The sequence below is a fragment of the Schistocerca americana genome, unplaced genomic scaffold (genome assembly GCF_021461395.2).
Source record: "Schistocerca americana isolate TAMUIC-IGC-003095 unplaced genomic scaffold, iqSchAmer2.1 HiC_scaffold_601, whole genome shotgun sequence".
Classification (NCBI taxonomy): domain Eukaryota; kingdom Metazoa; phylum Arthropoda; class Insecta; order Orthoptera; family Acrididae; genus Schistocerca; species Schistocerca americana.
This window is the reverse complement of record NW_025726348.1, coordinates 1-7,500: the sequence shown is the minus strand read 5'-3', so window position 1 is coordinate 7,500 and position 7,500 is coordinate 1. Positions and strand designations below refer to the sequence as shown.

The 7,500-nt window shown below is 54.9% G+C and overlaps 1 non-coding gene across 1 annotated transcript in view; it reads right to left on the bottom strand.

Moving 5' to 3' along the window:
• LOC124587392 overlaps nt 1-1,256 on the bottom strand; it is a 1,910-nt gene extending 654 nt beyond the window's left edge. Inside the window, exon 1 of the ribosomal RNA XR_006975498.1 lies at nt 1-1,256. This exon is cut by the window's left edge and continues 654 nt beyond it. This is a non-coding gene — a ribosomal RNA (small subunit ribosomal RNA).
• Between the last annotated feature and the right edge of the window lie 6,244 nt (nt 1,257-7,500).

Sequence of the window (7,500 nt, the reverse complement as noted above, 5' to 3'; positions counted from 1 at the left end):
TGCCCTTCCGTCAATTCCTTTAAGTTTCAGCTTTGCAACCATACTTCCCCCGGAACCCAAAAGCTTTGGTTTCCCGGAGGCTGCCCGCCGAGTCATCGGAGGAACTGCGGCGGATCGCTGGCTGGCATCGTTTATGGTTAGAACTAGGGCGGTATCTGATCGCCTTCGAACCTCTAACTTTCGTTCTTGATTAATGAAAACATACTTGGCAAATGCTTTCGCTTCTGTTCGTCTTGCGACGATCCAAGAATTTCACCTCTAACGTCGCAATACGAATGCCCCCGCCTGTCCCTATTAATCATTACCTCGGGTTCCGAAAACCAACAAAATAGAACCGAGGTCCTATTCCATTATTCCATGCACACAGTATTCAGGCGGGCTTGCCTGCTTTAAGCACTCTAATTTGTTCAAAGTAAACGTGCCGGCCCACCGAGACACTCACTCAAGAGCACCCTGGTAGGATTGCAACGGGGTCCGCCTCGGGACGCACGAGCACGCACGAGGCGCGTCGCACGCCTTCAGCTCGCCCCACCGGCAGGACGTCCCACGATACATGCCAGTTAAACACCGACGGGCGGTGAACCAACAGCGTGGGACACAAATCCAACTACGAGCTTTTTAACCGCAACAACTTTAATATACGCTATTGGAGCTGGAATTACCGCGGCTGCTGGCACCAGACTTGCCCTCCAATAGATACTCGTTAAAGGATTTAAAGTGTACTCATTCCGATTACGGGGCCTCGGATGAGTCCCGTATCGTTATTTTTCGTCACTACCTCCCCGTGCCGGGAGTGGGTAATTTGCGCGCCTGCTGCCTTCCTTGGATGTGGTAGCCGTTTCTCAGGCTCCCTCTCCGGAATCGAACCCTGATTCCCCGTTACCCGTTACAACCATGGTAGGCGCAGAACCTACCATCGACAGTTGATAAGGCAGACATTTGAAAGATGCGTCGCCGGTACGAGGACCGTGCGATCAGCCCAAAGTTATTCAGAGTCACCAAGGCAAACGGACCGGACGAGCCGACCGATTGGTTTTGATCTAATAAAAGCGTCCCTTCCATCTCTGGTCGGGACTCTGTTTGCATGTATTAGCTCTAGAATTACCACAGTTATCCAAGTAACGTGGGTACGATCTAAGGAACCATAACTGATTTAATGAGCCATTCGCGGTTTCACCTTAATGCGGCTTGTACTGAGACATGCATGGCTTAATCTTTGAGACAAGCATATGACTACTGGCAGGATCAACCAGGGAGCTGCGTCAACTAGAGCTGAGCAGCCGGCCGCCCGGGAGTGTGTCCCGGGGGCCCGCGCGAACACGCAAGCGTCCGCTCAATTATTCTGCAAACAGGAGGAGGCTGAGCTCCCCTGCACAATACACCTCGAAACCCTCTCAGGTCCCGGCGGCGCGCAGCGCCGTCCTAAGTACTTGGTCGGGTTCGAGAGAGGCGCAATCGCCCGGAGTTTGGCGAGTAGACGCTTTAGGTGCGACCACCCGTGCTCCCAACTGAGCTTGCCGCTGCCGACAGAGGCCCGGGAGCGTGCTGTCGTGGCATTGCCGGCGGGAGACAACACGCGCCACCTACGGTGGCCGGCAGCTCCAACGCCAGCGCCACAGAAGGACAAAAGCCCCACTTGGGTGCCGAAGCGAACTCTCCCAGCACAGCGCACGCGCCAACACGTCCGCACAGCTGCGATACAATCCACCTGCGAGAACCGCAGAGGCGACCGAGCAGCAGACGGCGTCGCGGCGCCGAGCGCCGGGCGGCGGCGCATCCTCAGCGCACACAGTCCTCAATCGGACCAGCACACTGCAGATGTCCACCGCGCTTCGCACCGGGCCCGCGAGGACCTACTTTGGCCGCACGGCGCCGCGTGCAGGGTGCGCCGGCGCGCAGCTGCGCCGCCTGCCGCCTCCGTCGGCCGGCGCGCCTGCCACTGGCCGCCCCCACCAGCCGGCTGTAGCGCGTGCGCCCACGCACCGCGCGGCCAGCACGCCGGAAGGCCCCCCCTCACCGGCCGGGGACGGTCCCACCCAGCCACCGCCGCGTATCGCTTCACACCCACATGCCATTCACGTTCGTGGGCATGGTGGGTATCGCTGAAACAACCGGTTGGTAGCTCAACCGATCGTCGCCATCACTGATTCACCTCTAGCGAGAACAACCGCACCACAACGGTTTACCAGTTCTTCATTTGCGTAACGTCACCAGCAAACGTAGACGTCCATCGCCATTTGCAAATTCAACGATTGTTGCATGCCTGTGTCAGGTGTCACGACACACTATGTCTGCCCACATACACGCAACAACATGTGCACGCTTCGCGAACACGTGGAAGGTGGCCCCCGTACGTATGCGATGTCCATTGCGCGAACGACTGTCAACCGGCCTCTGTCGCATGTCGCAGATGTGGAACGCAGTGCACCATGCTATCACGGTGTGTGAGAAGAGACGACTACGTCTGACAACACGCGCCACTACATCAACAGACGGCTCATGCTGATCGCCATCCACGGCATACCATACTGCAATCCAGCTCTTATAGGGAGACGACACGTAGCTGAGTGCACAATATTTGGACCGTATGGTTCGCCGTTGTTGGCGCAGTCGTGGTACGGTCACACATGTACCACGATGTATCATTCAGTACATGAGGACCAATGTGCGGTACAGTGTGTGATTTGGACGTACAACATCAGCGGACAGTTGCCACAAGCCGTACCACAACGTAGGCTGTGCTTCGCCATGCGAATGCCAATGAACAACTGCGAAGGGCATTGAGCATGTACGTCCTGCCGCCATCCGCATTACAGTGTATAGCTGCAAGGTGTTTAACATGAAGCGATACTCTGGGGACCGGGCAGTGCGAGTAGCAAACTATATTGCGGGGGTTGCAGTTAGGCAACACTACACTAATTTAACGCGTCGTATGACAATTACAGAGCAGGTTAAGGCCCAACGTGTGTTGGGTTAAGGCCCAACGTGTGTTGGGTTAAGGCCCAACGTGTGTTGGGTTAAGGCCCAACGTGGTGTTGGGTTAAGGCCCAACGTGTGTTGGGTTAAGGCCCAACGTGTGTTGGGTTAAGGCCCAACGTGTGTTGGGTTAAGGCCCAACGTGTGTTGGGTTAAGGCCCAACGTGTGTTGGGTTAAGGCCCAACGTGTGTTGGGTTAAGGCCCAACGTGTGTTGGGTTAAGGCCCAACGTGTGTTGGGTTAAGGCCCAACGTGTGTTGGGTTAAGGCCCAACGTGTGTTGGGTTAAGGCCCAACGTGTGTTGGGTTAAGGCCCAACGTGTGTTGGGTTAAGGCCCAACGTGTGTTGGGTTAAGGCCCAACGTGTGTTGGGTTAAGGCCCAACGTGTGTTGGGTTAAGGCCCAACGTGTGTTGGGTTAAGGCCCAACGTGTGTTGGGTTAAGGCCCAACGTGTGTTGGGTTAAGGCCCAACGTGTGTTGGGTTAAGGGCCCAACGTGTGTTGGGTTAAGGCCCAACGTGTGTTGGGTTAAGGCGCAACATAGGTTAGGTTAAGGCGCAACATAGGTTAGGTTAAGGCGCAACATAGGTTAGGTTAAGGCGCAACATAGGTTAGGTTAAGGCGCAACATAGGTTAGGTTAAGGCGCAACATAGGTTAGGTTACGGCGCAACATAGGTTAGGTTAAGGCGCAACATAGGTTAGGTTAAGGCGCAACATAGGTTAGGTTACGGCGCAACATAGGTTAGGTTAAGGCGCAACATAGGTTAGGTTAAGGCGCAACATAGGTTAGGTTAAGGCGCAACATAGGTTAGGTTAAGGCGCAACATAGGTTAGGTTAAGGCGCAACATAGGTTAGGTTAAGGCGCAACATAGGTTAGGTTAAGGCGCAACATAGGTTAGGTTAAGGCGCAACATAGGTTAGGTTACGGCGCAACATAGGTTAGGTTAAGGCGCAACATAGGTTAGGTTAAGGCGCAACATAGGTTAGGTTAAGGCGCAACATAGGTTAGGTTATGGCGCAACATAGGTTAGGTTACGGCGCAACATAGGTTAGGTTACGGCGCAACATAGGTTAGGTTAAGGCGCAACATAGGTTAGGTTAAGGCGCAACATAGGTTAGGTTAAGGCGCAACATAGGTTAGGTTAAGGCGCAACATAGGTTAGGTTAAGGCGCAACATAGGTTAGGTTAAGGCGCAACATAGGTTAGGTTAAGGCGCAACATAGGTTAGGTTAAGGCGCAACATGGGTTAGGTTAAGGCGCAACATGGGTTAGGTTAAGGCGCAACATGGGTTAGGTTAAGGCGCAACATGGGTTAGGTTAAGGCGCAACATGGGTTAGGTTAAGGCGCAACATGGGTTAGGTTAAGGCGCAACATGGTTAGGTTAAGGCGCAACATGGGTTAGGTTAAGGCGCAACATGGGTTAGGTTAAGGCGCAACATGGGTTAGGTTAAGGCGCAACATGGGTTAGGTTAAGGCGCAACATGGGTTAGGTTAAGGCGCAACATGGGTTAGGTTAAGGTACAATATGGGTTAGGTTAAGGTACAATATGGGTTAGGTTAAGGTACAATATGGGTTAGGTTAAGGTACAATATGGGTTAGGTTAAGGTACAATATGGGTTAGGTTAAGGTACAATATGGGTTAGGTTAAGGTACAATATGGGTTAGGTTAAGGTACAATATGGGTTAGGTTAAGGTACAATATGGGTTAGGTTAAGGTACAATACGGGTTAGGTTAAGGTACAATACGGGTTAGGTTAAGGTACAATACGGGTTAGGTTAAGGTACAATACGGGTTAGGTTAAGGTACAATACGGGTTAGGTTAAGGTACAATACGGGTTAGGTTAAGGCACTTGGGGGGGGGGGGGGCCCGGTTTGTTGATTGTGATTATCGTAAGTAAATGACTGCGGCATCATCTGATTTGCCACGTCAGGGTGCACCTTTGGCTCATAACAGGCGGCGCTCTGATTCCATGCTTGTGGCAGACCTGTGTCTTTCATTCCTGCCATTGTTTGTGTGGTGTGACAGGAGGCAGTATTGTGATGTTGGGTGCACCCCTGTCTGGGACATGTGTGGGTGTTGGTGGCTTAGCTGAGCAATGGTGGTTGTCGGAAGGGTGGGATATTCTGTTTTCCGAGTGGACCTCCCGGTCTGGTTATGATAGTGTGGATTGTCTAATGTGGCAGAGAGGATGCACTGGGTGTTGTTCCATGCTGGTGCTTACATATTGTCTGTGTGCCTGTTACAGGCAGAGAGTAGTGCGTGATAAGAGTGTCTGGCTGACGTGTGATTGTGAGCAGAGTCTTTCAGCATGTATACGGACAGGTCTATACATTATCTGTATTCTGATGGCTCTATCTATTACTAATCAGCGCCGTGTATACGTTTAATCCGGTTCCAGTCGAAACTATTGTATCTCTGTACATTAGTGACACGGCGAGCCCGCTATGTAGTTACTCGTCTCGGCAGCTTCCACCGGTGTATGGCAAATGATTATAAGGAATCAGTCTAGTCGTCAATACCGATAGTCTGACGTCACATGTCTGGGGTGGGGGACGCTGCGCCCTTCCGGTGGGTCATGGCCTAGGAAGACTCTTCCCACGCAGGGGGGCTTGGACTGTCATTGACTCTTCCGAGTAATATACTTGCCGTACGTTTTTGCGACTGCGAGTGCAACGCTCACCGGTACCGACATGGATGGAGCGCCTCCTAGCTGCCGCTGAGCATCTGCATTCGTACAGCGAGCAACGCGATCGCGTCTGTAGCTCGTACGTGGTACGGCTCGCAGCTCATGTATATGGACAGCGGGAATGTCGCATATTGGACATAACTCTTCATGAAACGCACGTTATAGGGGTGGATTGCACATTGCGAGTGCGAGCAAAGTCCGCCGTTCATCCGCTGGAGTTGCGAGTTGGGCGGTTGGGGTGGGGCACGAACGGGTGCAGGTGGAGTGATTGCCGGTCCACGACTTCGTGCGGCAGAGGCGCTGGCGTTGGGGTGGGGTCGAAAGAAGGGCACTGTGGGCCCATCGCTGTCTTAGTCGGCTTGGCGTCTCATAGATGACGGTATCGTCGTTGCAGGAGGTCATGTTGCGGGAGACCTACAGATGGCGGTATGTTTTGCGGTGCGCTCGACATGGCGGACGTAGTGTTGTCAGATTCGCATAGATGGAGGTATTGCATGTGGTTTCGCCGTATTTTCATAGATGGCGATACTGTTTTGCCGGCATGGTTGGCGTAGTTCCGTCGGATCCCTGTAGATGGAGGTGCCGTTCCTGGCTGGCTGTCAATGTCGTTGCGTCACATGCGCATAGATGGCGGCATCGTCGTAATACCTCGCCCACTACGGACTTATCACCACCCACACTAGCCGCCCCGGGGACTTGCCAACGACACACCCTATCCCAAGTCTATTTTCTTGCGGAGCATCATGTGTTATTATATTTTATTTCACATCCATAGTGTAGGGGTATTGTAGGTCACCGTACTGCGGTGGACGCTATGTTACCACGGGACGGGGTGGGGGACGGCGAAAACGTACCGTCGACCGCCGGGCACCGCCCGACACCCGCCCGACGACGCCGCCTCCGCGCGGCGCGCCGGCCGGTGGGCCGACATCGACCGTCCGGCACCCATCGCGGCACCCATCGCCCGTCGCCAAAGCGATACGCTGTAGCGCGGCAGAACACAAGGCGCCCGGCCGGCGCCGCCTCCCCCGCCGCGCGCACGGAGGCGGCACCCCATCGCAGCGCCCGCGCAGGCGGCAGGGGGCCCGCCAACCGATACGCCGCCGTCCGCCGCACCCGATGCAGCGCCCTGGGTGCGGCGCGCCCGGCCAGACCGATACGCCGTACAGACGCAAATGCAAAAAGCAGCCCACACGTGCCCCTGTTGGCGACCAGCCCCTGGGGGTCTCGTCTCGCGACAAGACGAATCCCCCAAGCTAGGGCTGAGTCTCAACAGATCGCAGCGTGGCAACTGCTCTACCGAGTACAACACCCCGCCCGGTACCTAAGTCGTCTACAGACGATTCCGAGTCCCGACATCGAACTATAGACACCCATGGTCGACCGGGGGGTAGGGGCAGGGCGGCGCCGGGAACAGATCCCAGACAGCGCCGCCCGAGTGCCCCGTCCGGCAAACAAGTTGGGCCCGTACGGCGCGGCGCCACGTGGGTCGACCGCGCCTAGTAAAGTCACGTATTTTCGAGCCTTTCGACCCTCGGGACTCCTTAGCGATATCGTTGCCACAATGGCTAGACGGGATTCGGCCTTAGAGGCGTTCAGGCTTAATCCCACGGATGGTAGCTTCGCACCACCGCCGCTCGGCCGAGTGCGTGAACCAAATGTCCGAACCTGCGGTTCCTCTCGTACTGAGCAGGATTACTATCGCAACGACACAGTCATCAGTAGGGTAAAACTAACCTGTCTCACGACGGTCTAAACCCAGCTCACGTTCCCTATTAGTGGGGTGAACAATCCAACGCTTGGCGAATTCTGCTTCGCAATGATAGGAAGAG